General features: G+C 43.0%; 1 protein-coding gene across 1 annotated transcript in view; it reads right to left on the bottom strand.

The window, feature by feature from the left end:
* The window catches only part of XPNPEP1 (X-prolyl aminopeptidase 1), a 55,553-nt gene extending 43,121 nt beyond the window's left edge, over positions 1-12,432 (bottom strand). Inside the window, exon 1 of the mRNA XM_069979807.1 lies at positions 12,411-12,432. The gene's annotated coding sequence lies outside the window, so the exon portion shown is untranslated. The remainder of the gene's footprint in view (positions 1-12,410) is intronic.
* Positions 12,433-13,795: the final 1,363 nt, after the last annotated feature.

Genomic DNA, 13,795 nt, shown 5'->3' with positions numbered 1-13,795 from the left:
GGTTTTCTATGGGGATTTGCTCCTGCTTTGGACAGTTCCTGACATGGACAGAGGAGGCAACAGAGAGCACTGGGTCAGAAAGGAAAGAAAACACCACTTCCTGCTGGACATACAGCAGCTAATAAGTACTGGACGACTTAAGATTTTTTAATAGAAGTGAATTACAAATCTCTGGCACTTTATGGCACCAGTTGATTTGAAAGAAATTTTTTTTGGGTGGACTACCCCTTTAAGGCCCAGTCAGTTTCCCATTTCTTATTAAAACCTTCTAAGCTAAGGGCAAGTAACCCCAGACGTGTTTGCTACAAAACAGCAAAGATCTTATTCCTGTTGCTGCCTTTGCCTAAAAGCTGATCTGGGTCATATTTGTGGTGATCACAGTACCCTGTGAAGATTAGGAGGTTTCACCAAAAACTGCCTTCAGTCCATGCTAAGAGGACAAATCTACTTAAAAATGCTGGCAGGTAAAATGGGCTAGACGGGGAGAGGATAAGTTGTACAAGGACTCTCCTGCAAGCTTATCTGCAGCCTGCCACCCAACATGAACAGTTCTTTCTGCATGTACCACTCTGGGTAAAGTCTGATTATACGCGGCAAGTCGCTAAATCTGTAGGGGTCCCATCTAATGGACTGTATATTTACTACTAGTAACGCTAACTTCACTACAGACAGGAGAGAGGATAAGCTGTACAAGGACTCTCCTGCAAGCTTATCTGCAGCCTGCCACCCAACATGAACAGTTCTTCTTGCATTTTCCCCATCTGGGTAAAGTCTGACTTGACAACAGACAGGGTCATCCCAAAGGTGCCACATATATGATGTCAGTAGTCCTGTCCATCTTTATGCTGCCATGTCCCGACTTGTTCTTAACAATCTATGACGTTGAGTTGATACATTGGGATTGGCCCCTTAGGATCACCGTGTATTTTCCTGACATTTCCTGATAACTCTGCCTCGCAGCTGCAACGAGAACAATGCGGACTTCATGACTCAAGGTGACCTCACAGCGGCTGGCATTCAGCGGTGCCAATGTTTGCCCCGGAGAATCTCACCGATCACTCACTTTACAGATTGTGTTTTATTTTTCCTTTTTACCTTCGCTCATCAGGTTACAAATCACATGACGCGCCAATGTCATTGGTGCAAACCATCAGCTCTGGCTTGGACAAACATAAGAAAAGGTGGATGGGACCCCTGTTCTTGAGCTTGTAGAGTGACAACCCCTCCCCCTCCCATTTATCAATCACTATGAGATAATATTAAAGGGGTTGTTCACTAAAATCAACTGGTGATAGAGATTTGTAATTTACTTCTATTAAAAGATCTCAATTCTTTCAGTACTTATCAGCTGCTGTATGTCCTGCAGGAAGTGGTGTATTCCTTCCAGTCTGGAGAGGAGAGATTTTCTGTGGACATTTGCTGCTGCTCTGGACAGAGGTGGAAGCAGAGAGCACTGTGTCAGACTGGAAAGAATACACCACTTCCTGCAGGAAGCTGATAAGTACTAGAAGAATATACAGCAGCTGATAAGTACTGGAAGACTGGAGATTTTTTTTATTGAAGTAAATTACAAATCTCTGGCTTTTTCTGGCACCAGTTTTTTTTTTTGTAAACAGCCCCTTTAATGGTGAGACATCCCACCCTTTTTAACTCCTTGCCTCCCTTGTAATATAAATCCTACAATGGTTGCCTTTCACCTGAGTACCCCAGCAAAATCAGCAATATATTTTTTCTAATCTGCACGGCAACAGCAAATTCCTAACAAATCTGCAGCAAGAAGGTTTCCATAGAAAACCCTGTGTGAACAAGTCCCTACAGCGCCCACCAGGGATATCACCGCACTTTCCCACAGTATTAAACACTGTGCATATTTTGCTGGTTACACAGCAACATGCGATATCACTGCAGAGCTAGGTACAATTTATGATCTGTATATTATCATGTGTATCTGTATACCTGGAGCAGCGGCTATAGCCAGGGATACACGGTGCACCACCAGGGCCGGCTCCGGCTTTCACCATGCCCTTAGGCGACCTTAGAGGACCCCTTTGCAGTGTAACTCACACAGTGACAGCAAAACAGCTGAAGCTACTGGCATAGACTGTAATTACCGGACACCTGCTGGAATCGCACCAGGTCTCCTGCAGGAGTTAAAAGAAGTGCAAGAATGCAAGAGACTGATAATACCGCCACACCATGCTCACACACTGAATACAATTCTATACCGTACTTATCCCGCTATACAGTGACCATATGTCGGTAGATACCAGTCTCTACAGACTGTACAGATAATGAAGGTGACTTATATGCAGTGACTCACAGGGGACGTCTTCTCTGATCGGAGTCGCTCATTTTCCCTTTTCATCTCTGCAGAATCTGACAGAAAAACATTTAGGTTCCTTGCTCTAGCACATATAGCAATGGCCCCTCTGTGCCCCTATATAGTACCTAGGCCCCTCTGTGTCCTCATATAGTAGGTCCCTCTGTACACCATATAGTAATTAGGTCCCTTCTGTCACCATATAGTAATTAGGTCCCCTCTGTGCCCCCATATAGTATTAGGCCCCTCTGTGCTCCTACATAGTATTAGGTCCCTCTGTGCTCCCACATAGTATTAGGCTCCTCTGTGCCCCCATATAGTATTAGGCCCCTCTGTGCTCCCACATAGTATTAGGCCCCTTTGTGCCCCCATATACTATTAGGCCCCTCTGTGCCCCCATATAGTATTAGGCCCCCCTGTGCTCCCACATAGTATTAGGCCCCTCTGTGCTTCCACATAGTGTTAGGCACCTTTGTGCCTCCATATAGTAGGTCACTCTGTGCACCATATAGTAATTAGGTCCCCTCTGTGTTACCATATATAGTTCAGTTCCCTCTGTGCCCCCACATAATATTAGGCCCCTCTTTGCTCCCACATAGTATTAGGCCCCTCTGTTCCCCAATATAGTACCAAGTCCCTCTGTGTCCTCATATAGTAGGTCCCTCTGTGCACCATTGAGTAATTAGGTCCTCGCTGTGTCACCATATACTAGTTCAGTTCCCTCTGTACCCCCACATAGTAGTTAGGTCCCCTCTGTAGTCCCATATAGTAGTTAGGTCTGTCTGTGGTCTGTATAGCAGTTAGGGCCCTTTTGTGTCCTGGTATAGAAGTTAGACCCACTCTGTGCCACCATATAGTGGTTAGGTTTCTCTGTGCAGGTAGGCCTCTAGTAGGTAGTATCCTCTATTTAGCTATACCTCCCTGTAGGTAGTCTCCCTGGTGAGTAGGTCTCCCCTATGTAAGTATGCCCTCTGGTAGTGGTAGTATGCCCAATGTAGGCACGGCCCCTGTAGGTAGTTAGCCTCTCCAGAATGTAGTATACCTCATGTAGGCATTCCCCTTATAGGTAGTACCCCTGCTAGTAAGAATCCCTTAGTAAGTAGTATCCCCAATGTAGGAATCCATCCTCTGTAGTATAAAAAGATACCCTTACTCACCTGGCTCCTACACAGTTCACGAGTGACTCCTCTTCTTCCCTGTCTGGACAGCAAATGTGCACAAGAGGGCAGGAAAAAATTCTTGAGCAAATTCTTGTGACCGCAGGCATAATGAGTGGTTGGCAGGGCGAGGAGTCATTGGCTCTTTGCTCTGTCAATACCATCATCAGAGACACGCTTACCGTTAGAAGAGCTAGGCGCAGCATCCAGTGCCAGGGGGCCCTAGAACTTGCCCAGGGTTACAAGGGCGTCAACCCCAGCCCTGAACGCTGTAACACTGATGTGGTATCTGCTGCAGCTCATCAGCGCTGGGCACACAAGGACAATTTTTTTTCTTAAATCTGACATGGTTGAGATGATTTTTATCGCCCTTATCAAGATCTCTGGCTGCGATCGGTGATTGGAAACATTGCGGATGAAAACTTCTACTGACCCCAAACTTCTCACAGAGGAAGAGATGAGTACAGCTGTATTCAGTATCAACCTAGTCCTATGGCATTAACACATCAGCTGCACAAAGATCATGTAGGCAGTAATTTATTACAGTGTATCAGTCTGGAGCAGGACTAGCTATGTACAATGTATCAGTCTGGAGCTCACAGAGCATTGTCTACACTGGATACAGCTGAGAGCAGGACTGGCTATGTACAATGTATCAGTCTGGAGATATTTAGCTCACAGAGCATTGTCTACACTGGATACAGCTGAGAGCAGGACTAGCTATGTACAATGTATCAGTCTGGAGCTCACAGAGCATTGTCTACACTGGATAAAGCTGAGAGCAGGGCTAACTATGTACAATGTATCAGGCTGGAGAGCTCACAGAGCATTGTCTACACTGGATACAATGGGAGCAGGACTAGCTATGTACAATGTATCAGTCTGGAGCTCACAGAGCATTGTCTACACTGTATACAGCTGAGAGCAGGACTAGCTATGTATAATGTATCAGTACGGAGCTCACAGAGCATTGTTTACACTGGATACAGCTGAGAGCAGGACTGGCTATGTACAATGTATCAGTCTGGAGATATTTAGCTCACAGAGCATTGTCTACACTGGATACAGCTGAGAGCAGGACTAGCTATGTACAATGTATCAGTCTGGAACTCACAGAGCATTGTGTACACTGGATACATCTGAGAGCAGGACTAACTATGTACAATGTATCAGTCTGGAGCTCACAGAGCATTGTCTACACTATACAGCTGAGAGCAGGACTAGCTATGTAGAAAGTGTTTCTCCGGAGTCCAGGCTGTAGCGCTCACAGAGCATTGTCTATACTGGGCTATATCCTTAATAGATAATATTAGGATAATAATTAAATAATAGTAGCAGCAGCAGGACTCATTTATGAAAAGTGAGTTGTTATTAAATTATTAGCAACTTTCTCTTTACACCGTCCCCCTGTATTGCCTCCATATACAACATTGGGGGATTGCCCTAAACTACTGATGGGTGTGATTATCTCAGATCTAATGATGATAGAAATCTAGGATATTCCCTTTGCAGGAAGGACGTTGCTGGGATTTGAGCCCCGGGCCCCAGCACTGTGTGGACTCTGCTACATTCATGGCACATTGATGGCTCTTGTTCCTCCAGACTGAACATTGTATTTTTCCAGCACTAATGAAACCTCGTTTGTTTATGTCACCTGACGGCGCTCGACCAGAAATGAATAACATTGAATGTGCGACCGTGCTAAGTGCAGGTAGTTGGCGGAACATAGCATGTGGTTGTAATTTAGGATTGGACTGGCTCGGCACAGCCCTTCCCTGCTTGACTTGCACTTTCCAAGGTCGCCCTGGGGTCAGGAATTGTTTTCATTGAGTTGAGGTGCAGCCCGAAAAATAATCTAAATTACATTCTAGTTCCGTATTCTCTACTCTGCAATGTACAGAAGAACGGTCCCTGAAGAGTCCGACCGTTCCAGCACCGAAAGATCCGAACAGAGTGCAGACACAGAGATGTATCAGCCTAAAGATACATGACTATAGGCAGGTTCCCCAATCATCATCCTAACCATAGGGGGCAGTATTATAGTAGTTATATTCCTGTATATAGAAGCAGTATTATAGTAGTTATATTCCTGTATATAGGAGCAGTATTATAGTAGTTATATTCCTGTATATAGGGAGCAGTATTATAGTAGTTATATTCCTGTATATAGGAGCAGTATTATAGTAGTTATATTCCTGTATATAGGGAGCAGTATTATAGTAGTTATATTCCTGTATATAGGAGCAGTATTATAGTAGTTATACGGTTCAGGGAAGAAAAAGAGTGCTGCACCTCACACCTATGGCTGATACTAGTACCTCTCGGCTGCATAAAAAACATCAGAATTCTGTATGTGAATTGATCAAGCCATACTGCCCCATGTACCTCGTGCCGGTATCTGATACACATGGGTCCCTACACTAAGTCCACACAGTGCCAGTCAGCACTTTTAGGGCCGTTCCATGGCCTCCCTTCCCTGACTGTGCACGCCTGCGGGGGTGGTGGTCACTGACCGGCACAGTGTGGACTTAGTGTAGGGACCCATGTGTATCAGATACCTGCACGAGGTACATGGGGCAGTGTGGCTTGATCAATTCACATACAGAATTCTGATGTTTTTTATGCAGCCGAGAGGTACTAGTATCAGCCATAGGTGTGAGGTGCAGCACTCTTTTTCTTACCTGAACCGTATTTTGTTTCTCTCTTTTCTCCGTGTTTTGCACTCCTCCTGGTAAGACCCACATGACCGCAATTAGCAGGAGACACCTGAGTGCTCATGGTTTTAATCCCTCCTGTCTGTCCCATTCTATCTGTGATAACTATGGTGAGTGCAATACCTTATCCAGACTTGTGCTGTTTGGGGGCAGCTTCCTCCGCCGGCGGTGCTGGCTGGGTTTTGGTGTGGCATTTTTGGGTCTGGTCCTGTGGCATGGGGGTTGCAGGGCCGTTCCATGGCCTCCCTTCCCTGACTGTGCACGCCTGCGGGGGTGGTGGTCACTTACCGGCACAGTGTGGACTTAGTGTAGGGACCCATGTGTATCAGATACCTGCACGAGGTACATGGGGCAGTGTGGCTTGATCAATTCACATACAGAATTCTGATGTTTTTTATGCAGCCGAGAGGTACTAGTATCAGCCATAGGTGTGAGGTGCAGCACTCTTTTTCTTACCTGAACCGTATTATAGTAGTTATATTCCTGTATATAGGGAGCAGTATTATAGTAGTTATATTCTTGTATATAGGAGCAGTATTATAGTAGTTTTATTCCTGTATATAGGAGCAGTATTATAGTAGTTATATTCCTGTATATAGGAGCAGTATATTAGTAGTTATATTCCTGTATATAGGAGCAGTATTATAGTAGTTATATTCCTGTATATAGGGAGCAGTATTATAGTAGTTATATTCCTGTATATAGGAGCAGTATTATAGTAGTTATATTCCTGTATATAGGGAGCAGTATTATAGTAGTTATATTCTTGTCTATAGGAGCAGTATTATAGTAGTTATATTCTTGTATATAGGAGGCAGTATTATAGTAGTTATATTCCTGTATATAGGAGCAGTATTATAGTAGTTATATTCTTGTATATAGGAGCAGTATGATATTAGTTATCTCTAAAGCAGAATGCGGTCGGCACCACTGACGCTGTGATAGCAGGAGGATATGCAGTGACACAGAAATTCCAACGGGGTGCTCCGTACAACAGAAGAATGTGTAATGTAAACAGTGAAGACAGAGGTCCGGGCACTCACCGATCTTCAGGAATCTTTATTCAGGCACAGTATACATCAGGGAAGGGAGGACAGGTGAAAGTGTGGGCGTACGCTACCCCAGGACAGCTGTTTCCCGGCTGATTGCCGCTTCCTCAAGCTAGGGTATCACGTGACTGCAGGGGGGAGGGTGCTTAAATAACAAAGCGTGACACTAAGCAAAACAAGTGATAAAGTAATAAAGTGACACAATGTTAAAAACAACACTACAGGCAGGCATTGAAGTCGTTGCGCTCATTAAGCCCTAAGGGGCCAGTGGCATTGAGTTTAGAGATCCAGAATACCTCTCTGGCAAGTAGTAACTTATGTCTGTCTCCTCCCTCTGGGGGGATATTAACCCTTTGCAGACCAAAAAATCTCATGCAACTTGTGTCTCCACTGTGAACCAGACGCATATGCTCAATGAGTCGGGGGACACCTTTCCCTGATCTCACCGAATACATGTGTTCCTTGAACCGGACCCACATGCACCGCTTCGTTTTCCCCACATAATATCTGGCGCAAGGACACGTCACAACATAGATGACAAAACTTGTCTTGCACGTGATAAAGTGGGATACTCTGCACTCAGTGCCATTGAGGGAAAAATAGGCTCTGTCGATCAACTGATCGCAGTAACCGCACTGCTTGCACTTTTTGTTGCCCTGCGGTAATGTCTTTTGTAGCCAGTTGGTCTGTTTAGTGTGGCTGTTCATTTTGCTATTTAATTCATTTTCTAGAGTTCTGTTCTTACGGAACGTGATCAGTGGGTATTGCTCAGTCATCTCTTTGAGGTCAGGGTCTGTACATAACAGGGGCCAGTTTCTCTTGATTGCTCCAGCAATAACCTGGTTCACAGGGGAATTCTGAAACGCAAAAGAGTATCTCTTGGCCTTGTCTCTATCATTCTTAGACTGGCTGCAGAGCATTTCATCTCTACTTCTAGTAATGATTCTGGAATGGCTTTCTTGGATAACGCTCTGTGGATAGCCTCTCTGTTCTAGACGGTCCTCTAGCTCTTTAAGCTGCCTAGTGAACCCTTCTTCTGATGAATTAACCCTTCTGGTCCTGACCATTTGTCCATAGGGTATGGCGTCTCTAACCTGGGGGGGGTGGGAGCTCTCATAGTGCAGCAGGGAGTTGCAGGCTGTCGGCTTCCTAAATATGGATGTGGTGAGTTCATTGTTAGAGACTTCTACCCACACGTCTAGGAACTCAATCTGTGAGCCCCCAAACTTGTGGGTGAAGGCCATATTAACCCCATTCTGTGTGTTCAAGTATGTGACAAAATCGGAAAAAGATTCCTCTGACCCCTCCCATACAAAAAACATGTCATCAATATAACGAAAAAAAGCCTTAATGTGGATAGCAAACGGGTTAGTGGATGAAAAAATAAGCCTGTTCTCCATGTGAGCCAAAAATAAATTGGCGTACGTGCAGGAGACCGGCGTGCCCATCGCAGTGCCGATCTCCTGCACATACCACTGCCCCTCAAAAGTGAATGTATTATTGACCAAAATAAACCGGAGGGCGTCCCTGATGATATTAGTTATATTCCTGTATATAGGAGGCAGTATTATAGTAGTTATATTCCTGTATATAGGAGGCAGTATTATAGTAGTTATATTCCTGTATATAGTAAGCAGTATTATAGTAGTTATATTCTTGTATATAGAAGCAGTATTATAGTAGTTATATTCTTGTATATAGGAGCAGTATTATAGTAGTTATATTCTAGTATATAGGAGCAGTGTTATAGTAGTTATATTATTGTATATAGGAGCAGTATTATAGTAGTTATATTCTTGTATATAGGAGGCAGTATTATAGTAGTTATATTCTTGTATATAGGGAGCAGTATTATAGTAGTTATATTCCTGTATATAGGAGCAGTATTATAGTAGTTATATTCCTGTATATAGGGGGCAGTATTATAGTAGTTATATTCCTGTATATAGGAGCAGTATTATAGCAGTTATATTCTTGTATATAGGAGCAGCATGATAGTAGTTATATTCCTGTATATAGGAGGCAGTATTATAGTAGTTATATTCCTGTATATAGTAAGCAGTATTATAGTAGTTATATTCTTGTATATAGGAGCAGTATTATAGTAGTTATATTCCTGTATAGGAGCAGTATTATAGTAGTTATATTCTTGTATATAGGGGCAGTATTATATTAGTTATATTCTTGTATATAGGAGCAGTGTTATAGTAGTAATATTCTTGTATAGAGGAGCAGTATTATAGTAGTTATATTTCTGTATATAGGTGCAGTATTATAGTAGTTATATTCCTGTATATAGGAGCAGTATTATAGTAGTTATATTCCTGTATAAACAACACAAGTGTGAACAAGGTCTAAAACACTCACCACACTCCAGCAGGAAGAATGGGAAGGATAGGAGGTACAAGTCATGTGTGCACAGGTGTCTCCTGCTAATTGCGGCCATGTGGATCTTACCAGGAGGAGTGCAAAAACACTGAGAAAAGGGAGAAATGTAAAATACGGACAAGGAGAGAAAATAGCGCTGCACCTCACACCTTTGGCTGATACTAATACTTCTCAGCTACATTTAAAAACTAACTCCAGGATGTTGGTATATAATTTGATAAAACCATATTGCCCCTGGTACATGGGCATAAAGGGATCTTTTGAATCCCGAAAACTCACAATTCTAACAATTTTTTGTATCACTAATAAAAATACTTTGATTAATAGTCATTAACCACCACATGGTTAGTAGAGTAGTAATATTTTTGTCCATAGAGGGCAGACCTGTTCGGTCAGTCCTGTGTATGGCATCACTTCTTTATCTGTGACACATTGTTGGTTATGAGATATGGCGCTGGTTCTCCCCATAATTGCCCTTTTCACCTGTCTATTACCCGGTGACACATGATTCTCCTGCTATAGATACGTATCTTTCTAGGGTGTTTCCAATCCTTACATAAGCTCCTAAACAAACACTCAGAGCGACATTGTAGAGACTGAATGTTTTAGCCCTTTGGGATCTATAATACGGAGACTTCTGCATGTTATTATCCCAGCAGGGTGATATTTGGATAAGCATAAGCTGCATTTGTTCAGCTGTCGGAGCTGTGTACGTTGTTGTAGGTCGAGCGGCGCTGCGAACCTGCGGAGGTTATAAAGTTATTATACAGGTGACGTCTATCACCTGGAGCCGGGAAATTAATGACTGTTTGACGGTTTGTTTAAAGATATTGAGTACAATGTATCAGCAATGGCAATGCAGATAGCGGCTCTTAAAGGGCCCTCGTCACCTGTCCACCGTGGGAACATTATATCATGGCTGCAAGTTTATTATCTACTTTGTGTTTAATATTCTTCATAATCTTCAAGATCGTCGCTTGCTGTCAAGGAATGGAAACATTTCCTGTTTACATCTAGTAACTGGCTGGAGGTTTGCTACAATTGTAACCAGTCCAAATAAGCACCTTGTCTGATACGTCTTATGCTGCGTTTACACGGAACGAATATCGTTCAAATTTTCACATTTGATCAATAATCGGCTCGTGTAAACACAGCAAACGATCAAACGATGAGCGAAAAATCGTTCATTTTGATCTTTCAACATGTTCTCAAATCTTCGTTCATCGTTCGCTAAAAATTTGCAGATTGTTTTGTGTAAACAGTCTTTCAAAGATTCACCCTATGTAAAAGATGGGCTTAAGCGATCTTAAAAACGATCGCATTAACGATTTTTCTTACAAATTTTCTTACAATTTTTCTAACGATTTATTCGTCTAAACACTGATTGTTATAAAAAACCAAATCGTTGCTTCAAAATCGTTAAACGATCGATTGGGCGAATTATCGCTCCGTGTAAACGTAGCATTGCCTGCACTGATACATTGTAACAAGTTTGTTCAGCGTAAGCATAACAAACCCTCAGCTGTGAGAAGTGTTAAGCTACCATTGGTTCTCCTAGAAGAAAATAAGATGGTTTTCATTCACTGACATCAAGCAGAGATCTAGAAAATGATGATGAAGCAAGTTCGTAGTTGTCAGGGGGTAATGGACTGTTGGAGGGGAGCTGGAAAAGGAGCTGGATTATCAAAGTGTGTCAGTCAAATGTGCCTCTTAAAGGGATTCTCCAGGACCCCAGTGTTACATTGACACTAGTTTGATCTTTGATACTACATTGACACTAGTTTGATCTTGATGACCTATCAGACAGATTGATATTGCAGTCCTGGAGAACTCCTTTAAGTGTTAAATTTGGACAACCCATTTTGATAATTCAGTTCATTTTCCAGTTCCACCCCCTCCCCCCTTCTTCCACTTGTGATTGAAGGGACTGTCACATTTCCACACTGTTTTCCAAGAACAGTGCCATACATTATTTAGTGGATATGCCTGGTATTGCAGCTCAATGCTAGTGACTATATGTATGGCACTAGTATGCACTGGTATGGGGGTGCCCAGAGTCCAACCCCCACAGATCTCATATGGCCATCAGATTTACAGCCCTTGAGGACCCCTTTAAAAAAATCTAGCATTAACATAGTCCATACTAACTTGTCTGCCTGTATGGGCAGATCAGCTGCACCGTTCTAGACATAAAGGCCACAACATTATATGAAAATTAGCCTGGTTGGTACCCTGGAGGTGGTTCTTGTGCCCCAATTTCGCCACTTTGTCCGTCCGTTGATGACACGCTTCATCAATATTCATGATGATTCATCCTGGGAGGGACGTCACAGCTTAACCATCATAAATATTGATGAAGCTGCATCCTCGGTGGGCAGGGATAGCAAATCACTGGGGGCTCTTGGACCACAACCTGTGGACCAAGCATGCTCATTTGCATATAGCATTTTTTGGCCCATATCTCCAGAACGACACAACCGATTTGAGAACCGAGGATATGTCTGAGCTCAGTGTCACCGCCCCAATCCGCCTATACAAAGAGCTTAGTATGGCCTATGTTAATGATAGGTTCCCTTTAAGAGACACATCCTTTAGTTCACATTGTCCCCGCTGGTAAATTATAAGGCCACAAGCTCAGGATTACACAAATTTGGGTTTAACACTAAACAGAAGTCTTAAGTTTTAGGAATTTCAAGACGGTCGGATAGACTGTGAGGCAATGGAAAAAGTAATGGACGTGGTGCGATAGTCGAGCAGCCGTCCCTTAGGGAGGGTTACTCACCGAACGTGGGCCGGGCGCACTATTGTAGTCCACAGATGTCTGCCTCTCATGGTTCCTTCACTTCAATGGAAGCATTGAATTATCATGTATGTGTATAGGCACTGGCTTATAGATCAGGGCATGCTGGGAGTTCTAGTTCCACAAGAGATGGGGAGCAACCTCCATCCACCTAGTGCACATCTGGATAGATTGTAGAATAAGAACAGAAGAGGAAGAACTCTATGAGGAAGAATCACACATAAACGACATAGATACATATCAGAAGGTTGTATCACACATGGCAGGATTAGATACAGCAGCTCAGCAAACATTAACACACATGATGGACTATGATACACTAGTTTGGCAAACAGTATAATAAACAGTAGATTTAGATACACATGTTTAGTAGAGAGCACTATGCATGATAGACTTAGATACACAGCTCAATGGATAATGTAGGCTTAGATACATCAGCGCTGCATACAGTATCTTACATGATGGAGTTAGATACCCTAGCTCAGAAGACAGAATTGCATTGAATAGTATTAGACACAGCAACTCAGCAGATATAATTGACTTGCATACAGCAGCTCAGGAGGGAGTATCACACATGATAGGTTTAGATACGCCGATACAGCAAATAGAATCATGTGATTTAGATAAGCAGCTTAGTAGACTATAAGATATGTGATTAGGCTTGGATACACCAGCCCGGATTCAGCAGCTCAACAGATAGTATCAAACATGATAGGATTAGATACAGTAGACAGTATCACATGATGTTTAGATACACAGCTCAGTAGACTATATGATAAGGCTAGGATACATCGGCCCAGCAGACAGTATCACACATGATAGGGTTAGGTTGACCAGCTTGACAGATAGTATCAAGCATGACAGGATTAGATACAGTAGACAGTATCACATGATAGGTTTAGATACACACTCAGTTGACTATATATTTAGGATAAGCTAAGATACGCCATCTCAGCAGAGAGTATCACAAATCATTCAATTTAGATGATAATATATTATGTATCCCACATAGTAAGCTTAGATACTTACAGCCAGTAATGATAAGTAGTGGGTGCCCAGGTGAGTGTATCCTGACAGCACAGATATGGCCGGGTTACGTATACAGGACGGTATTTTTACCTTTGTACATATTTGCACAGCGCAGGCCGTAGCAACTTACATTATAAACACACTGACACGGTGCAGCCGTCTGCAGGCAGGAAGGGGTTACTGGCATTGGCAGCCGCTGAGGACGTCGTTGCCATGTGATGAGAAGGAGCGTCCGTCGCTTCCTATAAAAGTTTTGTATTTATTAACCAGTCAGGAGCGGTAATAGAAAGAACAGGATCCCAGTGCTGCAGGGAAATACTGTGCTGTCCCTTTAAATC

This window comes from Dendropsophus ebraccatus, chromosome 8 (genome assembly GCF_027789765.1).
Source record: "Dendropsophus ebraccatus isolate aDenEbr1 chromosome 8, aDenEbr1.pat, whole genome shotgun sequence".
In the NCBI taxonomy this organism is placed as follows: Eukaryota; Metazoa; Chordata; class Amphibia; order Anura; family Hylidae; genus Dendropsophus; species Dendropsophus ebraccatus.
Note: the sequence above shows the minus strand (reverse complement) of the source record. Positions and strands in the feature narration are given on the sequence as shown.